The 24,611-nt window shown below is 36.7% G+C and overlaps 1 protein-coding gene across 1 annotated transcript in view; it reads right to left on the bottom strand.

The window, feature by feature from the left end:
* KLF12 (KLF transcription factor 12) overlaps nt 1-23,348 on the bottom strand; it is a 451,426-nt gene extending 428,078 nt beyond the window's left edge. Inside the window, exon 1 of the mRNA XM_053707926.1 lies at nt 23,222-23,348. The gene's annotated coding sequence lies outside the window, so the exon portion shown is untranslated. The remainder of the gene's footprint in view (nt 1-23,221) is intronic.
* Nucleotides 23,349-24,611: the final 1,263 nt, after the last annotated feature.

The following is a 24,611-nucleotide window of genomic DNA, read 5'->3' as shown; positions in this document are numbered from 1 at the left end:
CGAATAAGATTATAAGAAAATACTTAATCATCTCACAGTTACAGAGAAATGATTATATATCTAGGTTATGGCTTCAGGGGTGATGTTCCGAGTTAGATGTTAAATTACTACAGATAAGATTGGTGTCTGATGTTCTGTACATTTTTTTAATTTGGTTGTTAGGATCAAAACAAGCAAAATGATTTATTACTAAATCCATTACTAATATTTTAAAGCTTCTAGTGTTTTTGCATAAAAAAAAGACATTGAGCATGCAATTTTTAGCAACGTTCTAATTTACTACTATTATCAATTTTTCTTCGTTCTCTTGCTATCTTTTTTTTTAAAAAGCAGGAATCTAAGCTAAGAAACCGACCCATTTTTGGTTTAAAACCCTGGACATTGCTTGCTATTTGGTGGGTATATTTAGCCATCAATCAGCAAGCGTAACCCAGGTGCTGAAACAAAAATGAGCTGGCTCCATAGCTTAGATTTCTGCTTTTTTAAATAAAGATAGCAAGAGAATGAAGAAAAATGTATAATAGGAGAAAATTAGAAAGTTGCTTAAAATTGCATGCTCTATTTGAATAATGAAAGAAAAAAATTTGGGTTTGGTATCCCTTTAACCCCTTAATGACCGGACCATTTTTCAATTTTCTTACCCTTAATAACAATGGCTATTTTTACATTTCTGCAGTGTTTGTGTTTAGCTTTAATTTTCCTCTTACTCATTTACTGTACCCACACATATTATATACCGTTTTTCTCGCCATTAAATGAACTTTCTAAAGATATCATTATTTTCATCATATCTTATAATTTACTATAAAAAAATATAAAATATGAGGAGAAAAAGGAAAAAAAACACACTTTTTCTAACTTTGACCCCTAAAATCTGTTACACATCTACAACCACCAAAAAACACCCATTCTAAATAGTTTCTAAATTTTGTCCCGAGTTTAGAAATACGTAATGTTTACATGTTTTTTGCTTTTTTTGCAAGTTTTAGGTAGCACTTTGCTATTTCCAAACCACTTTTTTTCAAAATTAGCGCTAGTTGCATTGGAAGCCTGATATCTGTCAGGAATCCCTGAATATCCCTTGACATGTATAGATTTTTTTTTAGAAGACACCCCAAAGTATTGATCTAGGCCCATTTTGGTATATTTCATGCCACCATTTCACCGCCAAATGCGATCAAATAAAAAAAATTGTTGACTTTTTCACAAATTTTTTCACAAACTTTAGGTTTCTCGCTGAATTTATTTACAAACATCTTGTGCAATTATGGCATAAATGGTGTTAAATACTTCTCTGGGATCCCCTTTGTTCAGAAATAGCAGACATATATGGCTTTGGCATTGCTTTTTGGTAATTAGAAGGCCGCTAAATGCCGCAGCACAACACGCGTGTATTATGCCCAGCAGTGAAGGGGTTAATTAGGGAGCTTGTAGGGAGCTTTTAGGTTTAATTTTAGCTTTATTGTAGTGTAGTAGACAACCCAAATTATTGATCTAGGCCCATTTTAGTATATTTCATGCCACCATTTCCCCGCCAAATACGATCAAATAAAAAAAAACTGTTACATTTTTCACAATTTTAAGTTTCTCACTGAAATTATTTACAAACAGCTTGTGCAATTATGGCACAAATGGTTGCAAATGCTTTTCTAGGATCCCCTTTGTTCAGAAATAGCAGACATATATGGCTTTGGCGTTGCTTTTTGGTAATAATAAGGCCGTTAAATGCTGCTGCGCACCACGCTTGTAATATGCCCAGCAGTTAAGGGGTTAATTAGGTAGCTTGTAGGGTTAATTTTTAGCTTTAGTGTAGAGATCAGCCTCCCATCTGACACATCCCACTCCCTGACCCCCCCTGAACCCCTCAAACAGCTCTCTTCCCTCCCCCACCCCACAATTGGCCCTGCCATCTTAAGTACTGGCAGAACGTTTGCCAGTACTGAAATAAAAAGCATTTTTTTTTTAAATTATTTTCTTCATACAGTCTGCAGTGATGGATCCCCCTTACCTCACAACCTCCCTGATCCCCCCATACATCTCTCTAACCCTCCCCCCTACCTATTTGCCGCCATCTTGGGTACTGGCAGCTGTCTGCCAGTACCCAATTTGCCCCCCCAAATTTTTTTTTTTACTTTTTTATTTAAAACATTCGTTTTCTGTAGTGTAGCTGGCCCCCCTCAATAATCTACATCCCTCCCCTTCCCAGATCCCTTACTTGACAACGGAGATCCCTTCCTTCAACTGCATCATCTTTTTTTGTAACAGGAGTGCATAAGTTGCGTGCTCACTTCACCTTTATAATTTGTATTCTTTCCCCGCTATGTTTAAAAGCGTGTGAAAGAGCATTGCATTGGCTTGAGATAATCCATGTTCAGAAGCAAACAGATGAGGCAATAGGCTCAGCACCCACAAAAGTACCCTGGGCTTGTTCCTTGTTAAAAGTTTCCTGGTTGGGTTCATCACTGTGCAATATGCACACCATCAACAGCGCTTCCCTTTTTGCCCACTTCTGCCTAGATGCACCTCTCATACCCCTGAATAAATGGTGTCCAGCATGTTCATGAACTTAATTAGATGCAGCCATGGTGGTCAAGAGACTCTTATTCCATACCTCCCAACATTTCAAAATTCAAAAGAGGGAAAAAAATGTAAATGTGGTGGGCAGGAGCAGGGGCGGGGCTTAAAAAAACAATAGGACCAAGGTAATATAAATACAATTTTAAATAAAGTCATATCTTTTAATACTCTTAGGCAGCAAATCAAACACAAGTTCAAACCACTGGTATAGCTATGTGAGCTCTGTATTTAATTAGCCTTTGCAGAGACATTGCTAAATATTTTTATCTTAATAAGACATTTAATAATAGATTCTTTAAAACTGCTCTCTGCATTCCACATTAATATTCTAGATGCTGGCCTTTAAAGTTAGCAAAAATGCACAGTAACACACTACATAGCATACGCTTATACATGCAGATACACACACACTACATAGCATACACTTATACATGCACATACACACACACTACATAGCATACACTTATACATGCACATACACACACACTATATAGCATACACTTACACATGCACATACACACACACTACATAGCATACACTTATACATGCAGATACACACACACTACATAGTATACACTTATACATGCAGATACACACACACTACATAGCATACACTTACACATGTAGATACACACACACTACATAGCATACACTTACACATGCAGATACACACACACTACATAGCATACACTTATACATGCAGATACACACACACACTACATAGCATACACTTATACATACATATATACACACACTACATAGCATACACTTATACAGGCAGATACACACACACACTACATAGCCTACACTTATACATACAGATATACACTACACAGCTTACACTTATACATGCCGATACACACACACACTTATAGATACAGATAGACACACACACACACTACACAGCTTACACTTATACATGCAGATACACACATATACACACTTATAGATACAGATAGACACACACTACATCATATATGGGTATCTGTAACTCATTGTATGAGGTCCTGGGGTTGGCAAGCACATTAGCTAGCAGTCTTATGCTGCCACTGTTCTTTACCCTGGTGTTAGCACTGCTCATCATATAAAACTGAAGGCATGCTAGTATTATCACCACGGGTTAGTCATCACTACCAGGGGTTAGAGGTCACCATTACCTGAGGTCAGAGGGTATACAGACTTCTTACTCCTACTTAACCCACACACCATTCATTTTCCACAAGGAATCTAACAGGTATATAACCATGGGAGAGGAAAGCCAGCTGCTTATCAGTATGGGCCCAATAGAATAAAATTAAAAAAAAACATTTTTTTTTTTTTTTTAAATGCATGGGGCAATGCAGGACAGATGGCTAGCAACCCGAGAAAGCAGGACAGACCCCTAGAATCGGGACTGTCCCGCAAAAATCGGGACAGTTGGGAGGTATGTTATTCAGATGCTAGTGGCCATACCAGGCACAGTTGATAGATAGATAGATAGATAGATAGATAGATAGATAGATAGATAGATAGATAGATAGATTTAAAACTCTAGTATAAACCTATATTTTTGCCATTAAATATCCAAATATTTTCCTTAAATAGTTTTATAGCACATAAAAACGTTCTCATTGACTTGAGGACAAGCACTAAATGTTATTCAAACTTAGAATTATCTATATATAAACCACACACAGAAATGTGGTACCTGACATTACAAGTTTGATAATGTCTATATGGAGTCTAGCAAATGGTGATTAAAAAAAAAAGAATACTCACAATCACACTAATAGGAGAAGAAAATAAGTGGAACAGAATAACTATCCCTTTTCTAACAGAAAAAAATATAATTATAAAAAATAAAAATAAATATGGAAGACAAATAAATAAAAATATCATCAAATAGAAGCCATCAGCATCATCTATTGAATGACACACACTATGAGGCCTATCAAGCTCTGAATGGAGCTTGAAGGGCCGTGTTTCTGGCGAGTCTTCAGACTCACCAGAAACAGCAGTCATGAAGCAGCGGTCTAAAGACTGCTGCTCCATAACCCTGTCCTGCTCTAAGCAGGCGGACAGACATCACCACAATTCAACACAATCGAGTACGATTGGGTTGATTGACACCCCCCTGCTGGCGGCCCATTGGCCGCGAGTCTGCAGGGGGCGGCGTTGCACCAGCAGTTCTTGTGAGCTGCTGGTGCAATGCTGAATACGGAGAGCGTATTGCTCTCCGCATTCAGCGAGGTCTTGTGGACCTGATCCGTACTGTCGGATCAGGTCCACAAGACCTTTGTTAAATTGGCCTCTATGATTGTTCAATTTGAAATCACAAAAACCACGTATAACAATAAATACTGCTCATTTATCAATAATGTCATTGCATTGCTTTAATATTCTACATTCATTTCTAAAGCCAGCTTGATAAGTCTAGGGGCTGATTATCTAAAGGTCGCCAGTCCTTCTATTTCCCTGGTGGAATTATCTAAAGTCACTTTTTAACCTGAAAACAGGGTGTCTCCCTAAGGAGCGTATTCTGCACTTTCGTATGTGAAGGAGATGCATACATTTCAAAAGTGCACAAAAAAATTCATAATTTATAAATCTTACAAAACAAATTATTTAATCATTCACACAAAAATACAAAGGATATTTTTTTATTTTTAAGGTGCATCAAAAATTGTAACAAAATTGTTCACCAAAAATCGTATATTACAAAAAACTTAAAATGTGTATGTAAATTACACAGAAATAAATCATCTTAAATATGCACAGCACAAAGCGTAATTGTTGTTTCTTTGTAAAATGGACTGAACATGAGTGTTCCATGGGCATATATATGACATTTTCTCTAAAATCCCAACGTAATTCTCTCAACATTTCTGCCCTAAAGTTCTCACTTGTTTTGTCTCGCAAATGGAGGCAGCAGAAAGCTTTTATTAAAATACTTAATACCCTAATAGAAAAACACATACATACAAAAACATAGGTGATTGTAAGATGCTATAGCAAGAAAGCAGCGTAATGTGATTTATATTGGCTGCAGGATTTCATTTTTACAGTGCGCCCCCTGCTCACTGCTAACTTCGCCCTACACAGCGAAGTTTCCCTTTCCAGCGAACTCCATTAATTTTAATAGGACACATCTCGCCACTCGCAGGGACTGCCCCTTTTTTAAGATAATTCCAACTGGGCAAGCCCTGCGAGAATCAGCATGAAAAAGCAAGTCTGATATGGTGAGGAATAGATAATCAGCCTCTTGGTCATAATTGTAAGGGCTAAATAAAAGTCAGGAGCTGGACCATATGAATCCATGAAAGATGCAGGAAGTTACAGGAAATAAAAAATGGATAGCTAAGCATAGACTGAAGGATTGCATCAAGAATGTATTTATTGTTAAATAAAACTAAAACTGGTTTTGTTACTCCTAATAACAAATATAAATTATAATAGTTTATTGTATTCCAAGTTTTTATTTAGGTTAATGATATGTTCATTGGAGTAAAATGATCAAATATAAGTTTGGGTTCTTAGCCAAATGGTCAAATACTACTTTTAAGAAGAATGTTGTTCATTTATGGTATTTTTATTTCCTATAAAATCATGAGAATGCTGAGGCAGAGACAACAAACTAGTGCAGAGACAAGTCAGATCAGGGGGTGTGGTCTGGCAGAAAGTAGGCAGAGCCAGATTAGAAGATCAGAGCAACAGCGTTATCCTGAAGAGCTGCAGGAGTGCCAGCAGGAAGAGTGCCCAAATGTTGATGACCCATCAGATTGCAAGACGGTTTGGAGTTCTGGGACTGACTTGTAAGAGGAACTTACTCTGTGCAATAATAGGAATTTATCAAGAGTTTACACTTACATTAGGTGAGACGTCTGTTAACTTTCTAGATGTTACTCTCTCAGTTTATGAATGGAGGATTAAAGGGACATTAAATGTTGTAAAACCTTTATTCTAATTGGCAGAGGAAATAAGATAACAGGCCTTTGAACCTAGGAAAATCTGGGTTATACCACAGCAGTTTCCAATACTTTATAGAGACTTCACTTGGTTCTTTAATATTTAAACAACTAACATTATTATGGAGGAATATGAAAAAAGTAGAAAGTTGGAAAGAAAGAAAAAAATCCCTGCACATTCCTATGTTTAATGTTCTGATCGACCTACACTTAATGGGACAGTAAACACCTTTCGAATTGTATATAAAATGTTTAGTTATGTATAATAAAACAACTTTGCAATATATTTTTATTATTTATTTTGTCACCTTTTCATTTAATTTAGCTCTGAAAACCAAGGTTTTTTTAAATAAAATGCGTTTTACAGAAAAATCTATCTAAACATAGTTTCTATTTAAGATACATTATAATCTAAATGTTATTCATCCTGAAATATTGTTTAGTTTTTACATTTTATAGCAAGATGCTGTACAGGTATATTCATGGCTGTAATCTTTTATTTTTTTTGGTAAATTAATTCCATTAATACATGCTCTCCCAGGTACAATTTTTATCCAATCATTCCATAGGTCAATAAACAAGAAATATGCTTAAATATCTTGCATTTGATTTATTTAGTAGTTTTGCCGCAATTTTGACTACAGAAAATTACGATTTCCAAACCAATTAAGGGTCTAATTTGCATACACCAATCACGGTGGGCAACCTGGTTTCTCACAGTGGAAAATAAATAAAATTTTTTAGGGATAGAAGCTTTGTTTCAAAGATCAAGCGGGTGCAATTTCATTAGTATTATATAAAAACTTTCAATTTATGTGTTTGTTATATGTACACTTTTTCAAACTTTTATAATCCTTTAAAGGATTGCGCATACAATTTTCATGTCAGATTTACCTTTGTTATCAAATTTGCCTCATTCTCTTGGTATCCTTTATTGAAGGAGAGCGATGCTCTACTGGAGCCTAGCTAAATACATTGGTGAGACAGTGACAAGCAGCTAGTTCACAGTAGTGAATTGCTTCTGAGCCTACCTATATATGATTTTCAACAATGGATACCAAGAGAACGAAGCAAATTAGATAAGAGAATTAAATTGGAAAATTGTTCAAAACTGTGTGTTCTTTTTGAATCATGAAAGTTTCATTTTGACTTTACTATCCCTTTAATGCCATTACTAATCTATATACACAGAATCAACCCATACTAAGTTTCAAGAAGCTCAATAAATAGAAGATTGTTTGGAGTGGGATAGATCTGCACAAGGACCTAAGTGTTAGGAGTGAGGGGCAAGCATTACAAGTTAAATGTTATTGTTTTAGTCAAATAAAACTATTTAAATTGTTATTATTAAGGTAATCATTATTTTCTCCTTCCAATAAAGTACAGCTGTTAAGTTGATCAAATATGAATGCTTAGCCTATTAAACTGGAGATAGTTCGCCTCCCAATAATTTCATCAATTACAATGATCTATCTATGCATATATATTGATATATAACCAAATCAGTAATGGTCTGACATAGCTGGAAAAATAATCTGAAAAGTTATTATTCTAAAATTAAAAACATAATTCAAATTAATTTAAATCGTTCTTACTGTCTAGTGATTTGAGGTTAACTCTGCTATATATCTGTCCCTAATTGACATTTACTAATAACAACTGCACAACAATGCACTGTGCACTAATATTATAACCAGTGTTAGCCTTGTTGTCTGTGGACTAAAGCTCAGATTGGCTTCTCTAAATAAGGCAAATGGTGGGTGGAGTTTGGCTACTGATAAATAATTGCAGGAAAAAAGGATCTTAATTTGTTTTAAAAATGTTATTTCTTTGCTGATGTTATTCTATAGCAACACAATAGAAATGTCTTGTAAATACAAAGTGTCTATTGTCCTTTTAATGTATTCTATGTCTTATCTATCTGTGACCACTGCATGTTTGTACTATTTTGTATTTGTCCATGGAATTAGCTTTACGCTTCTGAGGTCTTGAGTCGTTCATCCCTTGGGTGGTTTTGTATTTTTTTTGTATATTTAAATACATATTATTATCTCTTAGCCCATTGTATGTGATCAAACTGTTCTGTACTCTCAATTAATTTCTTTAGTAATATATAGTTCTTTTAATGCATTTAATGTACTGTGCATGTTATACTGGAAAAGATAACAAGAGCATTGCCTTAAGAGTTTTTCATTAAATGCTCATTATCGCTTTCGAGCAGGCACACCTTTCTTTATGGATTAAATAGATCACTCAGCCAACTGCAAATGTATCACAGATATGCCAAACTGTAAGATAATCAGATAGAAGGGAGGAAAAGGCAAATAGCCATACTCTCTGTTTCATCTGCTAGAACAGATAACAGGAGATGACTTGGTAAAGACTATGCTGACTTTAGATTAATCCCATGCTATATGATACCTATTAGCATTATGCCTAGCAATACTGTTATGTGTGTGAAAGGGACAGTAAACATAATAACAAAATAGTAGATCATTTAGTTTACAATTTGTGTTTAAAGTCCCTTTAATTGGAGTAGCCAATATGGGCTTTAGTCCACAGACAATAATGCTAGCCACAGTCAGAAAGTTAGTATAAAATACAATGTTTTACAGTTGTTATCTGATAAAGCCTTGTAGAGACAGATGTGTTGCAAGGTTATTCTTGAGAAGTCAGCAGGGGGCATTTCAAGTTCTGAGAATTAGAAAAGAGGGCAAAATAAATAATGAAAGTATACTGCAAAGTTGTGTACCCCCATTTGTGTCGGAATAGTGAGATGGCGAAGCAGAACAAACATTATATCTTAACAATTATTTGTGTACACATAAACAAACTTACAGCATGTTATACTAAGGAACTGAAATAGTAAAAATGACTACTTTTAGTGTAAAGGTGTCTACAGATTGATGTAATAAGAAAGTGCTATATTTCTAAGAGTTTGCACTTTTTACCAATTTCTGTCACTGGTTTCATGATTACACTTATTTGAATGGCTTTTATTGTGATAAGCAATGCAATTTTTTTAATGGATGGGAATTGAATGCAAACTGATCATAACTGAGCTATGACTGATACAGGCTACAAAACAGATACGTTATTACAGTATCTTACAAAAGTGAGTAGACCCCTCACTTTTTTGTAAATATTTTATTATTATATCTTTTCGTGTGACAACACTGAAGAAATGACACTTTGCTACAATGTAAAGTAGTGAGTGTACAGCCTGTATAACAGTGTAAATTTGCTGTTCCCTCAAAATAACTCAACGCACAGCCATTAATGTCTAAACCGTTGGCAACAAAACTGAGTACACCCCTAAGTAGAAATGTCCAAATTAGGCCCAAAGTGTCAATATTTTGTGTGGCCACCATTATTTTCCAGCACTGCCATAACCCTCTTGGGCATGGAGTTCACCAGAGCTTCACAGGTTGCCACTGGAGTCCTCTTCCACTCCTTCATGACGATATCACACAGCTGGTGGATGTTAGAGACCTTGTACTCCCCCACGTTCCATTTGAGGATGCCTCACAGATGCTCAATAGGGTTTAGGTCTGGAGACATGCTTGGCCAGTCCATCACCTTTACCCTCAGCTTCTTTAGCAAGGTAGTGGTCATCTTGGAGGGGTGTTTGGGGTCGTTATGTTGGAATACTGTCCTGCGGTCCAGTCTCTGAAGAGAGAGGATCATGCTCTGCTTCAGTATGTCACAGTACATGTTGGCATTCATGGTTCCCTCAATTAACTGAAGCTCCCCAGTGCCGGCAGCACTCATGCAGGCCCAGACCATGACACTCCCACCACCATGCTTGACTGTAGGCAAGACACACTTGTCTTTGTACTCCTAACCTGGTTGCTGCCACACACGCTTGACACCATCTGAACCAAATAAGTTTATCTTGGTCTCATCGGACCACAGGACATGGTTCCAGTAATCCATGTCCTTAGTCTGCTTGTCTTCAGCAAACTGTTTGCAGGCTTTCTTGTGCATCATCTTTAGAAGAGGCTTCCTTCTGGGATGACAGCCATGCAGAACAATTTGATGCAGGGTGCGGCGTATGGTCTGAGCACTGACAGGCTGACCCCCCACCCCTTCAACCTCTGCAGCAATGCTGGCAGCACTCATACAACTATTTCCCAAAGTCAACCTTTGGATATGACGCTGAGCATGTGCACTCAAATTCTTTGGTCGATCATGGCGGGGCCTGTTCTGAGTGGAACCTGTCCTGTGAAATGACTGTATGGTCTTGCCCACCATGCTGCAGCTCAGTTTCAGGGTCTTGGCAATCTTCTTATAGCCTAGGCCATCTTTATATAGATCAACAATTCTTTTTAGTAGATCCTCAGAGAGTTCTATGCCATGAGGTGCCATGTTGAACTTCCAGTGACCAGTATGAGAGAGTGTGAGAGAGATAACACCAAATTTAACTTACCTGAGAGGGAAAATGGCTAATTGGGCCCAATTTGGACATTTCCACTTAGGGGTGTACTCACTTTTCTTGCATTCAATTCCCATCTATTAAAAAAATTGCATTGCTTATCACAATAAAAGCCATTCAAATAAGTGTAATCACGAAACCAGTGACAGAAATTGGTAAAAAAGTGCAAACTCTTAGAAATATAGCACTTTCTTATTACATCAATCTGTAGACACCTTTACACTAAAAATAGTCAGTTTTACTATTTCAGTTCCTTAGTATAACATGCTGTAAGTTCGTTTCTGTGTACACAAATAATTGTTAAGATATAACGTTTTTTCTGCTTCGTCATCTCACTATTCCGACACAAATGTTATGCATATACTTTCATTAGAGCACATGTATAGGGAGTGTAAGAGACAACAAGCATGAGGTCACCAGAACTGGCTTCCTCTATGTGCAGCATGACCAGAGCTGAGCAAAAGCACTAAGAAGCACTCATAATATTTTAACTGAACATGTATACACCTCAATAGGGTCCTTAAAAGCCCGGGACTGTTTGATGTCTATACAAACCCAAATGTGTCTATACTAGTAAAATGGGCAAAAACAAGGGTACATCAATAAGTCTTCATCCTAATTAAAAAGCACTGGGTTTCATAGAGGGCCCTAGTGTTAGGCTAAATAGGCAATTGCCTAAGGCCTCGCTCATGATGGGGTCTCACAGAGGGACATAACAAATATTTCTCTTTTTTTTGCCCCGGGACATTAGTTTTTGGTAACATAGTGGTCCTGCCAACTAACTTTCTCCTTGCATAGCTAAATATTCTTTCCCCCACAGCCTCTTACACAACTGCAATTTCTATGGCTGTCAACTGCAGGATCCTCCCTTCCCTCCATCTTCTGTCTGCCCCTCTGCAGTACTGTCAGCCTCAGCATAATCAGGATGAAGGGGGGACACAGGCAACAATGAACCTGTAAAAGAGACAGGGGCTGCAATTTGAGTGTTTTTCACCCCTTTGCAACCAGAGGTAATAAGCTGTTATTAGAATGTCTTTCTTCCCTCTTCTTTCTCTTACTCCCTCCCTTCTCTTCTCTCTTTTCCTCCTCTCACCTCTCTTGCCTCCTCTCTCATCTCTCTCTCTCCATGGGCTCTTCCAACTCTATTTATCCTTCTTCCTGCTCTTCTTTTTCTCTCTCTTTCATCTTTCTCTTGTTCTTCCTTCTTTTTTTTCTTTCCATTCTCTCTGCATTCTGTCCTCTAGACTTAATTCTGTCTTCTCTTGTTGTTAATAGTTAATAAAAATTAAACATAACAGAATCCTCATATTTAAATTTTGCCTAAGGCCACACCAACTCTTGAGCTGCCTCTGCTGGGTTTACTGTAGTGTGCAGATTAAAACTAGTTCAGACTAACATTTACCTTTTTTTTATTTACAAGTCATTTTGTGTGCATGGTTGAAAGAATTGTAGTATAAGGAGTAAAGTGAATATTGTGCTGTTATCAAATACTTGATAAAAAAATGTAACTAAATAAATAACATAATTTGTTAATACATTAGGAGACTTTGCTACATGTTACCCCACAATTAAAAAGGCGTATCAGGGCGGGTCGAAAATGATGAAGGTCCCAGACTCTTTCTACTAATCCAATGATTATCTCAGAAGCCTTAAGAAATCGAGACTCACATTTGCAAGATTTAAATATATTATCTTTTCTTGTCTTGTCTGATATAAGAGCTGTCCACATATATTGACTGGGACTTTATCTAGCCTGTTGTGGCCTACTCCCAAGCTCTCAACACCCTCCCCCGATACATCAAGCCTAGCAGCTCTTGATATGCTCTTTATACGCACTCATCAAGATTTGCATTCCCCCTTATAATGGCCATCTTGGAGGAGTTCTGTGCCGATATCTACAGTGCCCTGCTGAACTTTGAGCTCAAAATGACTACCAACATCAACAATCTGATATTGTTCACTAAATCTACAGGCCGCACAGCTGAGACTCCTGAGACTGAGAGCATAAAGACCACATCACCGGCTGAGTGAGCAGGAGACTTACCTTACAATAGTTGTCAGACATCTACTGAGGGCGTTCCGAAAATTACCACATGGAAGCCCAAGGAGCATTCTGAAAACCTTAGACTCATCCCAGCTTGGAGGGCTGCTGTAGACCCATCCAAGCAACCGGTAAACCTTCTAACAAATCAGACCGTGACACGATATGTGGCTCCTCACAAGCAGTTGCCGGAGTGCTTAGGAGACCTAGACTTTATCCTACGCAGCGGTCTTACCGACTTCAACTATACATGGTGTGGCTCCAAATTTCAATCAATACAGTCCCATGCACTCGCCCGGATTTCCATACCAAAATCTGGTATTTCTGGGAACCTAAGGATACCCTGGTTGGATGCAAGAATCTCAGAGCCCAGTAGGGCATTCACACTACGGGACCCTAAATTGCTAGGTGGTCTTAACCACACAAAGGTTTGGTATCAGATGGCTTTAAATGTTCTGCTAGCTTGGGTCAATTTATAACCTTGCCTCTAGCACTCAGCCTTCACTTGAAACTCATATCTGGTCTCCCCAATGAAAACTTAACAGTTAGATACTCGAGTTCCAACCTCTTTACACAGTCCCTTTCTCTCATATCTAACAGCTTAGTTAATGCTCTCACCACTATTGTAATATAAAATTGTTCATATATTGTTGCTGTATTCACTTATACTTATATGCTATTATGATGCCAGTTGTGTGTGTTTTTAACCTCACACTAGAGCACCTGATATTCATAAGGTCACTCATAATAACATAGGTGACAACGCTTCACACATTGACCTTTAGGATACAAGTGCTTTATTTTTTATCACTCTTCATATTTATTATATGGTAACTCAGAATATGTGTCTTTCTTTCTCACTTCACAAGGTATTTACATCTTGAGCCCCTCCCTCAATCTTATAAAACTGGCTAATCCATCAGTATTTTCCTCCCTTAGGCAAAGTCCTCCTCCTTCAACCCAATTTTATTTTAATCTGTTCATAATTGATCTACTTATAACTGTTCTTATTTTATTTACATGTTTTACATGCCCATCAGTGGTTCCATATCATACAAGTTTTTTCTAGCATCATAAGCTTAGTCTTATAGCCCGCCATTTGATAAATCGTCCCCTTAATGTTCAATGCAGACCAGAAGAGAAAGCGAATAGTTAAAAACTCTGACAAGAATTCAAACCAACCATGATGATTTCTACAAGCAATTAGTCACTAAAGATGATTTGTGAATACACTTTTTTTCGATTTTTAGATCCTGAGACAAAAGCACAATCCAAGTAGTTGAACCAAAATGGTTGCTGTCCATCCCCACAAATTATGCTTCTAGACTAGTGCTTGTATGTTATTAAATCAGCGCTACAGAATTTGGCAGCGCTATACAAATAAATGATAATAATAATAATAAATCAGTGTTTTGGGTTGCTTGGGGACTTTTAATAACGGACTTCCTACAACATGGGAGGAACAGGTGACAACGATGCCAACTGTGCAATGCAAAACTACTATTCCCCCAAAACAATGTTCCCTGCTCAAGGCCTAAGTTACCAGGGCTGCCATTTCTGATTTCAATGGCTGCATCACCCCCAACACCACCATCACCACCAGAAAAAAGTGATCTAAGCTGTCAAGAACATTTATTTTATTTTTTGTTGAAATCATAAAACTCAAACTCCACATTTTTTTGTGATTCAGATAGAGCTCTGGTTTTCAAACCTATCCTCAGGCCTCCCCAACAGGCTACATTTTCATGATTACCTTGGATGAGAGCAGGTAAAATAACCATGGTTACTAATCAGCTGATTATTTCACCTGTGCTCCAGTTCAGATAACCTTAAAATCTGGCCTGTTAGGGAGGCCTGGGGACAGGTTTGAAAACCAGTGAGAGCGTACAATTTTAAACAGCTTTCCAATTTACTTCTATTTTCAAATTTTCTTTGAGATCTTGGTATGCTTTGTTGAAAAGCAGAAAGGTAAGCTCAAAAATGTGCACGTGTCTGCAGCACTAAATGGCAGCAGTTTTGCAAGAATGTTATACATAAGCAAGACCACTAAAGGGCAGCAATTGTTTCTGTCATGTAGTGCTCCAAACATGTGCTCGCTATCTAGATATCTCTTCAACAAAGAATAACATGAGAACTAAGCAAATTTAAGAAATAGAAGTACATTTTGGAAATTTTTAAAATTGTTAAACCATGAAATAAAAATGTTGTGTTTCATGTCCCTTTAAGCTGAGTAGGAATTAATATTAAAAATATATTTCATGAGCCCAAGTATTTACTTTCTATTACAGAATTAGAACTTTTTGATCTACCCTCATAATATAGAATATATAGTAGAATTTACTTTTCTCTTGTTTTCTATTACTACAACCTATTTTACTCACAAACTGTGTTGTGTAGCTTTTCCTGCCACATATGCAGTATATAGGACTCCCCTCTCACTGCTTATCCTATTAATAGGAGCTATGTACATATGTGGTATTATCCTATTACTTTACTCATATTCTGGTTGAGGAATCTAGAAAGATACCTCTCTATTTCTCATAGTCCAAACTTGAGAGGAAACTTATCAACAATCTTCCTTTAGGCAGGTGATTAGAAAAATAAGTTAAATAGAGGTACAAAAGCCATATGGTATCTTTGGAAAATGTATATTTCTACCTAATTCTTTGCAGTAAGGTTTTTGTGCATGTGAGGAAGTGTCCTTGCTTATCCTTTACCTTCAAAGCACAAAACCACTTACTTATTATATACAAAGTAGCCCTCTAGCAATATGACAATCATTTGTGTGTTTTTTCTTTCTTTTCCCCCTCCCGCTTTTTTTTGGTGCTTCAAAGGATTTGATTTATCAAGCAAGGGCGAACAGGGGCATACATATTGGCCCTAGCAGCCCCAAATCACCTCTGTCCGGCACCAATCCGCTGCCGGAATTTACCAATGCATGCTAGTGCAAAATATCAACCCCCTTCCAGCGCACAGCCAAACACATGCGGGAAGGAGCTGTCAATTTCACGTGTCAGACGAGACCGGGGAGACTGAAATTCTCTACCTAAGAAGTGGAGAAAAGGGTAGGAAACAACTGTCTGATGACCGCTGCTTGATAAATATACAATCAAAGGGAGGAGAAGGCTTGATAAATAGAGCCCAAAGTATAAGGAACACCACATCTAAATTTTTCAATCAAATCCATTTCCACTTATGCACTTTGTTGTTTAAAGCAAAATTTGATAGCCAATCAGAGGTTGTATCACCTGAGCCATTCCCTTATGCAATTTGTTGTTTAATGCAAAATGAGGGCTTACTTTGATAACCAATCAGAGGCTGTACTGTACCACCTGAGCCATCTGAATGGTACTGGCACTAAAATGACTAAGTAAATAAGGTAACCAACACACCATTACTGCAATGTTTTGTTGTTAGACTGTAGTAAACCAAGTCACAATTTAACTCTGCTTTATTTAACATTATAAAAACTGTGTTAAAAATACATGCTCCATAGTTGTATGTTGAATGACTTTGCCCACTCTTCAGTGTATGTTCAGCAGCCATCTAGTGCAGCCAGTTAGCATAAAGTACCATAGCAAGAACATTAACAATGTAGCTTTAGGCAGTATTATGGGGTTTGTACATATACCTAAGTCAATCATACTTTCTTGAACAACTGGATGTCTATCTGTACAAGCCAAAATATAGTATTTGAAATAATCCATTTCCCAATATCTCAGAGTCACTCACAAAGCATGAACACAAATATGTTAATAATAAAATAAGGTATAATAATCTTCAAGTAATACTCTTCAGCAACCACAACAAAACACTATGGGTGGAGATGCAGTTTCAGTAGAAAGTGGTAAGAGCAAAATGTTCTATTTTTCTAAACTTTATGGTGCAGACTGTGCTGGGGTCTACAGCTTGGTAAATTGTGTTAAAGAAAAAGCTGCACTGTGACAATCTCAGACAAGCACACACAATAGCTGATTGGTGCATACTAAATGCACACGTTTATTATAAGTTCAGATAGAGTATGACATTTTAAACAACTTACAAATGTACTTCTATTATCAAATAGTACAAGAGCACTAGATGGCAGCACTATTTTGTACCATGTAGTACTCCATGCCTCTGCGGACCCTCTGAGAAAGTATGCTGCTTGAATGCTGGTGCACAGCATTTACAGCATATGTGTGTATGGCGCAGAAAACTAATACATTTTTCTAGAAGCATTTTTGTTAATGGAAGTATATTGCAAAAATGTTTCTATTTAAAATTGAAATTCACCCATGCACATATCAGTTTTAAACATTAAACTCATTTGATAGAAATTCTAAAAGTAACTATAATCCCTAAGGGGTGAATATTACTGGCATTGTCATTCATGAGGTCAAACAGACGATGCAATAACAAATTCACGAACAACAAGCAAAACATTTTGGCTCAGAAATTTATGGGTGGGGGAGATTTTTTTGCGTTTGTTAAAGGACCATTACAGTGATAAAATGATATGCTCTAATTCAGGGCAGTTTTAAGGGTGGGGTGAACGGGGCAGCTGCACAGGGCGCCAGAGGCACATAAAGCATATTTGCCACCTGGTGTGTTGCAGATCTAATACAGTACTGCAAGAGAGCAGGAGAGTTTGATTTACACCGTGACTGTGTCACTGACTCCCTATATGCAGGGGAGAGCACAGATGAGCTGTGAGAACAGAAGGTGTCTTTCTCAAATAGGAGGGTGTGACTGTAGGTGGAGGTTTGTAAAGAGGCTACTCTTTCTCAGCCTCACCCAGCTGCACAAGTTTGCTTAGACTTTAAGAGAGGTTGGACAGTGGACTCTCCTTTCATTGCGTGAGACTTGCCACACACAGTAATAGGAGTGCAAGGAGAGCTGAATTTAAAGGCTGCCTGGTGATGTTAATATATTGCATTAAGGCAGTCTGGTTGATTGAAGTTGCCAGTCTTTTACTAATTTTATTTTGAAAAAGCAGGTTGTCTATTTCCACCCCAGAGGCAGAATCATGTCAGACAGACTGTTAATTCTTAGTGACTGTTGTGTCTGTTGGTGTCTTTATGGGTGCTTTATTTAATGAGACAATGAGACATGGAATGTTGTACTTGAATTTGAGGAGGTGTATATTTTAGAATTTCCCCCTTGGAGCCAAATTCTATAAAAAATAAAATAAAACAAAACACCAGCAATGCTGCAACACTATGTGTTTAACTCTTGTAAAATTGGTTAAACACATAGTTAAAGTACTGCCCAGGAAACAAATAGTATGGATGGTTCCAAACAGAAACTGCCACTGATCCAGCAAGAGCATGTCATTTTATCACTATAATGACCCTTTAATGAAAAATAGTTAATGCTATATAATCCAATCTGATCTAATTTCCTATATTCAACTTTCAAAAACCATTCTAAGATTAAAGGCACATTAAACACTAAATAAATTCTAGATATAATGATGCATTAAAAGAAAAGATTAGCCTGAGAATAACATGTAGATGTATTTTTTTAAAATTGCATTAGTTGTTTAAAGATTGACCAAATAAGTGTAAAGTTTTAGTGTCTATAAAACAATGGGAGTTGCCATGTTGTAACTTAGGTTTCTTTCTCTGCTGTGACCAACTTGAGGCAGTTATAAATAGGTCACTAGAGTGTGCTGCCAATAGCTGTGTGGAATGGAACAGTGTTCTGCACTGGAATTGAAAAGCTCACCATTTCAGAAAATGGGACAAAATAAATAATGAAAGTATATTGCAGAGTTTTATTGATATATTTGATTTATCATTTTACATTACCATCTCAAAGTGTTTAATATCCCTTTAATGTCTACATTTAACCCCTATGAATATGCATTGCCATGTACATATCAGTTAATAATTTAAATGAAAATTAACACCTACACCATCACTGGAAGCAATGTGTGTCATTGAAGTGACATTCCAGTGCAAAGTATATATATACTGTATATATTAAGGCTTAATAACCACATCATAGTTTCCTCAGCAGCTTTCTTAATATGCACTACATTAAAAATGGCTTTGGATTATATGCACTGTATATGCAGTTACTTATGGTCCTAAGATTGGTACTGTATGAATGTAAGCTCTTACAGTTAAAGGGACATGAAACGCAATATTTTCTTTTATAATTTAGACAGAGCATACCTTTTTAAACAACTTTCCAATTTACTTCAATTATATGTTTTGCTTTGTTCACTTGGTATCCTTTGCTGAAATGCATACCTAGGTAGGCTCAGCAGCTGGGAGCTAGCTGCTGATTGGTGGCAGCACATATATAACTCGTATCATTGGCTTACCAGCTACCAGTAGTGCATTGCTGTTATTTCAATAAAGAATACCAAGAGACTGAAGCAACATTAATAACAGATTGGAAAGTTGTTTAACATTGTATTTTTTAACTAAGTTATTAATAAAATGATTTGGGTTTCATGTCCTTTAAAGTTAAAACAGCCTGGCTTAATGCATTGTATATTGCAAAGCTGTTGAGCCTATAGAGCTCCTGCATACTTTGTTTACATGAGACTACTCACAAAGTCCAAAGTTTTTATGTAATGCTATAATATGTTATGTCAAATTTAAACAAACATTTGCCCTTGAAAAATGCTGATATGTCTTTCAATCAAAATATAAATAATTTATTTTTCTTTCTGTGCCAGGTAGCTGCCTCCCCATTCTACAGGGAAAAGAGTGGTAATTTGTGCTCCTGCAGTGATCAGTTTATGCAGTGATTATGCACTTTCTTTGGGTTACGTCACCTCTATTTGATTGCTGCAGATAGGAACTCAGAGCTCATCTGCTTGTTGTAAAGGGAAAGCCAGGCAAGGTGAGCAATGAGCAAACTGGGTACAATAAAAAGTGTCATTTACATGAAAGTTCTGTCTGCAAGCATCAAATGAATGTATGAATTAGTCAACATATTGGATACTATTAGTAGGAATGTATAAAAAAAAACATCTGCATTGCTTCTTATTTTAATCTTTTGAAAAAAATATTAGTGAGATTATATAAACAGAAAATTACATAAATATTTTAGTAATATGTATATCATAATATTGTTACTACTACTACTAATAATACTAATAATATGTACAACAACAATATGATTAACATTGGGGTACCTCTTAAATATGAAATTCAGGGCTTGAAATACCAGATGCCAGGACCCCATGGGGTCTCTAAAATGAGCTATGGATGTACCTAATAAAATGGTCTTTTAGCCTGGGTAACCAAAGGTGCAAGGTCACATCAACACCCCCTACTTTTGAGGCATGCACTGGCACAGTCATGCATATCACTTCCACCCAGCTGCTGTTTCTCTATTCAGCATCCAGACTCAGTGATCTATTCCTTTTCCTTCAATTCCTGTATGGTAACCAGGCCCCATAACAAAGGAAAGGGACTGCTTGATGTGTTCAGGGCAATTAAGGGACTAGATCACTGCTGTGAGAGTGTTGTGCAGCAGCAGCAGTGATTTAAGCCCTTGGTTGCTCTTATGTTCTGGGCATTTAAGGACTTCCATTAGTGTCTGGGTCTTCTGGGCAACCAAATGGTTAAATAATTGCTGCAAGTATGTAATGAACAAGGCTTTAACCCTCTGACTGCTTGTGTATTACAAGCAATCAATGATAATCTGGTATGCTTTCTAGCACGTGTATTAACCTCTTGATTGCCCTGTGTTTTATGGGCAATCATGGGGTTAAATTGCTATTGTGAATTTAACAGGCAATTACAGGGTTAAATCCCTGCTACATTTGTGATATTACCAATTATAACTGCAATTATGTTACAGAATTAATTTAACTCCGTAATTCCCATGTGTTTCAGGCAACCAATTGATTAAATGATGTTTTGCATAGTCTATTCTATACATTCCTACATTTTTTGGGCTGACTCCTGGCTTTAGAAAAAAATTGTTGAGCCTTGGATTAAAAAAAAATCTAACATTTAGTGTAAAACTGTAAAAGAGATATTTATCAAAGTTCCCTGGGGCAGTGTGTAACAGAAAATGTACCATCTTAATCATTAACAAAATATTCTTGGCTACAGTGTTTTTATCCCTGGTATTGTACCTGTAACCTCCCACCCACACACACAAACAAGTGTAAATATGCTGAATATTTGCAAAACTAACACTTGCTCTTATTTTTTTCTCATACAAAGAAAAAAGCATACACATTACTGCCAATAAAAGCAAAAATGCATATTTTTCACCAAAGCCTTAATATTGTTTTCATCAGCTGAACTGTTTTGAATGCAGTTTTATTAACATTAGATTCAAAATAGGTAAAACATATTAGATATTTGTATATCATACCTTTTAATGAGTATATTTCCCCTAGTCATGAAATGATATATATCTGTGTGTTAAATGTAACAAAACAAAAACTGTATTAAGCAACCAACATTTGTAGAGACAAAGATATTGAGAAAATGAAGTCAGAGGGATTTGCTCAGTGACAAGGTTTGACAGACAGCTGTCTGTAATGCAAATACCTATAAAGCAAATATAGCTTTTCTATTCCCAAGTCAAAAAAACAAATTATCAAAAACAAGAAAAAATAAAGGCAACCTCATTTTTACTAAATAGATCATTAGTCATAAAGATAAAAATATGCATTGCAGACTGGATCATAATAAAGAGAATTTATGAGACAGATATAACCCAAACAGCTACTCTAAATGACTGTTTATCCAGATTATAGATTCCTGTGTGCTAATGCATTAAAGTGAAGACAGCTCTTGCCAGCTGAATATAAGCAGCTAACAGTAAGCACTACCATGGTTAAGTCTATTTTTCTGATTCTGTGTGTATATGAATACAGTCTGGTTAAAAACATTCTTGTGTGCACTGTATGCAGTGTTGTGAATATGTCACTCCCAATATTTATAGCCCCCTTCTCTACTTTGACATTACGTCAACAAATACACAAGCACCACCAACCTAAACTGATTCACGTTACATACAGGCAACGCATGCAAGGATAAATATTATTAATGACATTTGTGATGTAACCACAAAGCAGAAGAGGGGCTGACTTTGTGCAGCCAAATAGATATAACTAAAAGATACAGAGCTTGTGAAAATGTTCTGCCAGCTTCAGTCATACAAACCATTGTCCTCAATATGCATGGTATATGCTTTAAAGCCCACAAGTATCACACACATTTTTTTATGATCCATTATATAATTTCTTTAAAATTCAAATTTTATTTATTTTCTACAATATCTCTTCATTATACACCAGATATGTGTAGTGGTAATTCTATGTATATGCATATAATTAAATCAAGATATATATAAAAAAATATATATATATAAGGTATCATGTTAAAACAGGTACATAAAAGACCAATCATTTAACATACATACAGTATAATTATATGCTCAAATAAGGACATATTCAAAAAGTGCCATACATACACAATTATATATACATACACATATTGTCTGTGTGTGTGTGTATACATACATATATATATATATTTATATATGTAAACTTAGCCATAGACAATAAAGCAAATGTCCATCAGATTATGTCAAGAGAGGTCAGGACTCAGCAGTCTCATTAGACAGACTAAAAAGCCAAGCCCTGATTGTGGTGATGATTCCCAGTGTGTGTATTGCAAATCAACATGCAAACTTCTCCCCTGTCAACTCAGGCTGGGTCCACCTTAATTGAAAATTACAGCCATAGGCCAGCCCTCCGACTACTTTTATGAGCCACGAATGCTGATGCAAGTGACAGTTACACATCATTACCATGCAGACAATGATGAACGTAGAAGAGAGATCGCTGGCTATGACAGGCAGGTCATCTACACTTTAAATATTGCTTTCTTACCTTGCATTGCACAACCTCCCTCCACAAATTAAACAAACATTATAAAATATTAAGTACCAAAAGAATGCGGACTGAAACAATTTGGAGCAAGAAAAATACTGCATTTAATGTGATACAATCTCAACACAGTGCAAGAATGATCCAAATCTAAAGACTGTTACAAGCATCAAATATTCTTACCAGACCGTTAAATAAATATTCTAGAAATACAACTTGCATATTTCACAATATAACGTATAAGCATGTATATTGGTAAAATAATAATAGTAATACTAATATAGGTATGACAAATAATAACAACACAGAGATGGGCAGGGGTAAATCACGTAGTAAATGTGTTTATAAGAAATGGAATAATCACAGACCTGATAGAAGCTGCAGAGCAGAGGGTTTCTTGTGCCTTATAGAGAATCCCCTGTCTGTGCCTTTCTCACACACATACACACATACAGGCTCTCCCTCAGCTGCTCAATGCAGTTCTCAGGAAATGAATGGGGGCACACAGAGAACTGTTGTACTTGCAAATGACTTACCGGGATCACATGATCTGCTAAATCTAGGGTGGGCCAGTGGGTGGAGGCTGTCATAAACAAGAGAGGACAATATACTGGGAGCCTTACCAGCATGCATCGAGTTACACAGGCACCCCCAGCAAGGGAGGTTTCGGACATGGCCTTGCAGCTGTGTACATATTGCACACTGATTGTGCAGACATTAAAATTGTGTAAAGCCTTTTAAATACATTAACCATCTTCACCAAAGGTGGCAACCGTGGGCAGGCGGCTGCAAGTTGTGTTTTGTTGAATAATTCTGATAAGGAGATATGACAGGCAGCTGCTCTCCGAAATACCCTTTTTTGCAAATGAAACCCTCCATGCTCCCACCCTGAGGAGTAGGAGGAAACACCCACAGAAAGCCCGTGTGTCTGCCTCTGGATGTCAGGGCTGCTCTCCCACAGCTAGAATGCTGTTCTCTTTTGTTGGGCACTGATGGTAACATTTATTCCAAGACAGCATTTATTACTAACAATGATAAATAAAGCTGATAAAGATCATGTAAAACAATAATGTGAATGCATATGTGTATGTATGTATATGTATATATATATATATATATATATATATATATATATATATATATATATATATATATATATATATATATATATATATATATATATACTGTATATATATATGTGTGTGTGTGTAGATAGATAGATTGATAGATTAGATAGATAGATGATAGATAGATAAATAATAGCTGTATTTATTATGATTTATTATTACTTGGCATCACAGCATTATTCTTCAGCAATTGGTATTTGTTCACATGAGTTCTGCTTACCTACATAGATACATTATATGAAACATATTTATATCATCTTCACCATGTTTTTATTCATGTGTAACTGTATGCTTTACACACAGACTTAAAGTGAAGGTAAACTTTCACTAATGAGTGCTCATTTAATAAAAAATAACATTAAAAATGGGCAGATAGGTCAGCATGCTAAGGCACTGTGGCTGAGCTCTGTAACAACCCAAGGGTTGCAGGTTCGATCCCCGGCGAGGTCCACTCAGCCTTTCATCCTTCCGAGGTTGATTAAATGAGCAGCGCCTCAAGACCCTTACCGGTGATTAGCTGCGCTTTACAAGTACCCAATACATACATTCCAGTTGTCTTGTTAAAATATTTACCTTTTCTTCTTGCAAGCCGGAGCAACGATTCTCCCGCCCACAGGTCGTCTCTTCTTAC

Source organism: Bombina bombina, chromosome 3, assembly GCF_027579735.1.
Source record: "Bombina bombina isolate aBomBom1 chromosome 3, aBomBom1.pri, whole genome shotgun sequence".
In the NCBI taxonomy this organism is placed as follows: domain Eukaryota; kingdom Metazoa; phylum Chordata; class Amphibia; order Anura; family Bombinatoridae; genus Bombina; species Bombina bombina.
This window is presented reverse-complemented; position numbering and strand designations above follow the sequence as displayed.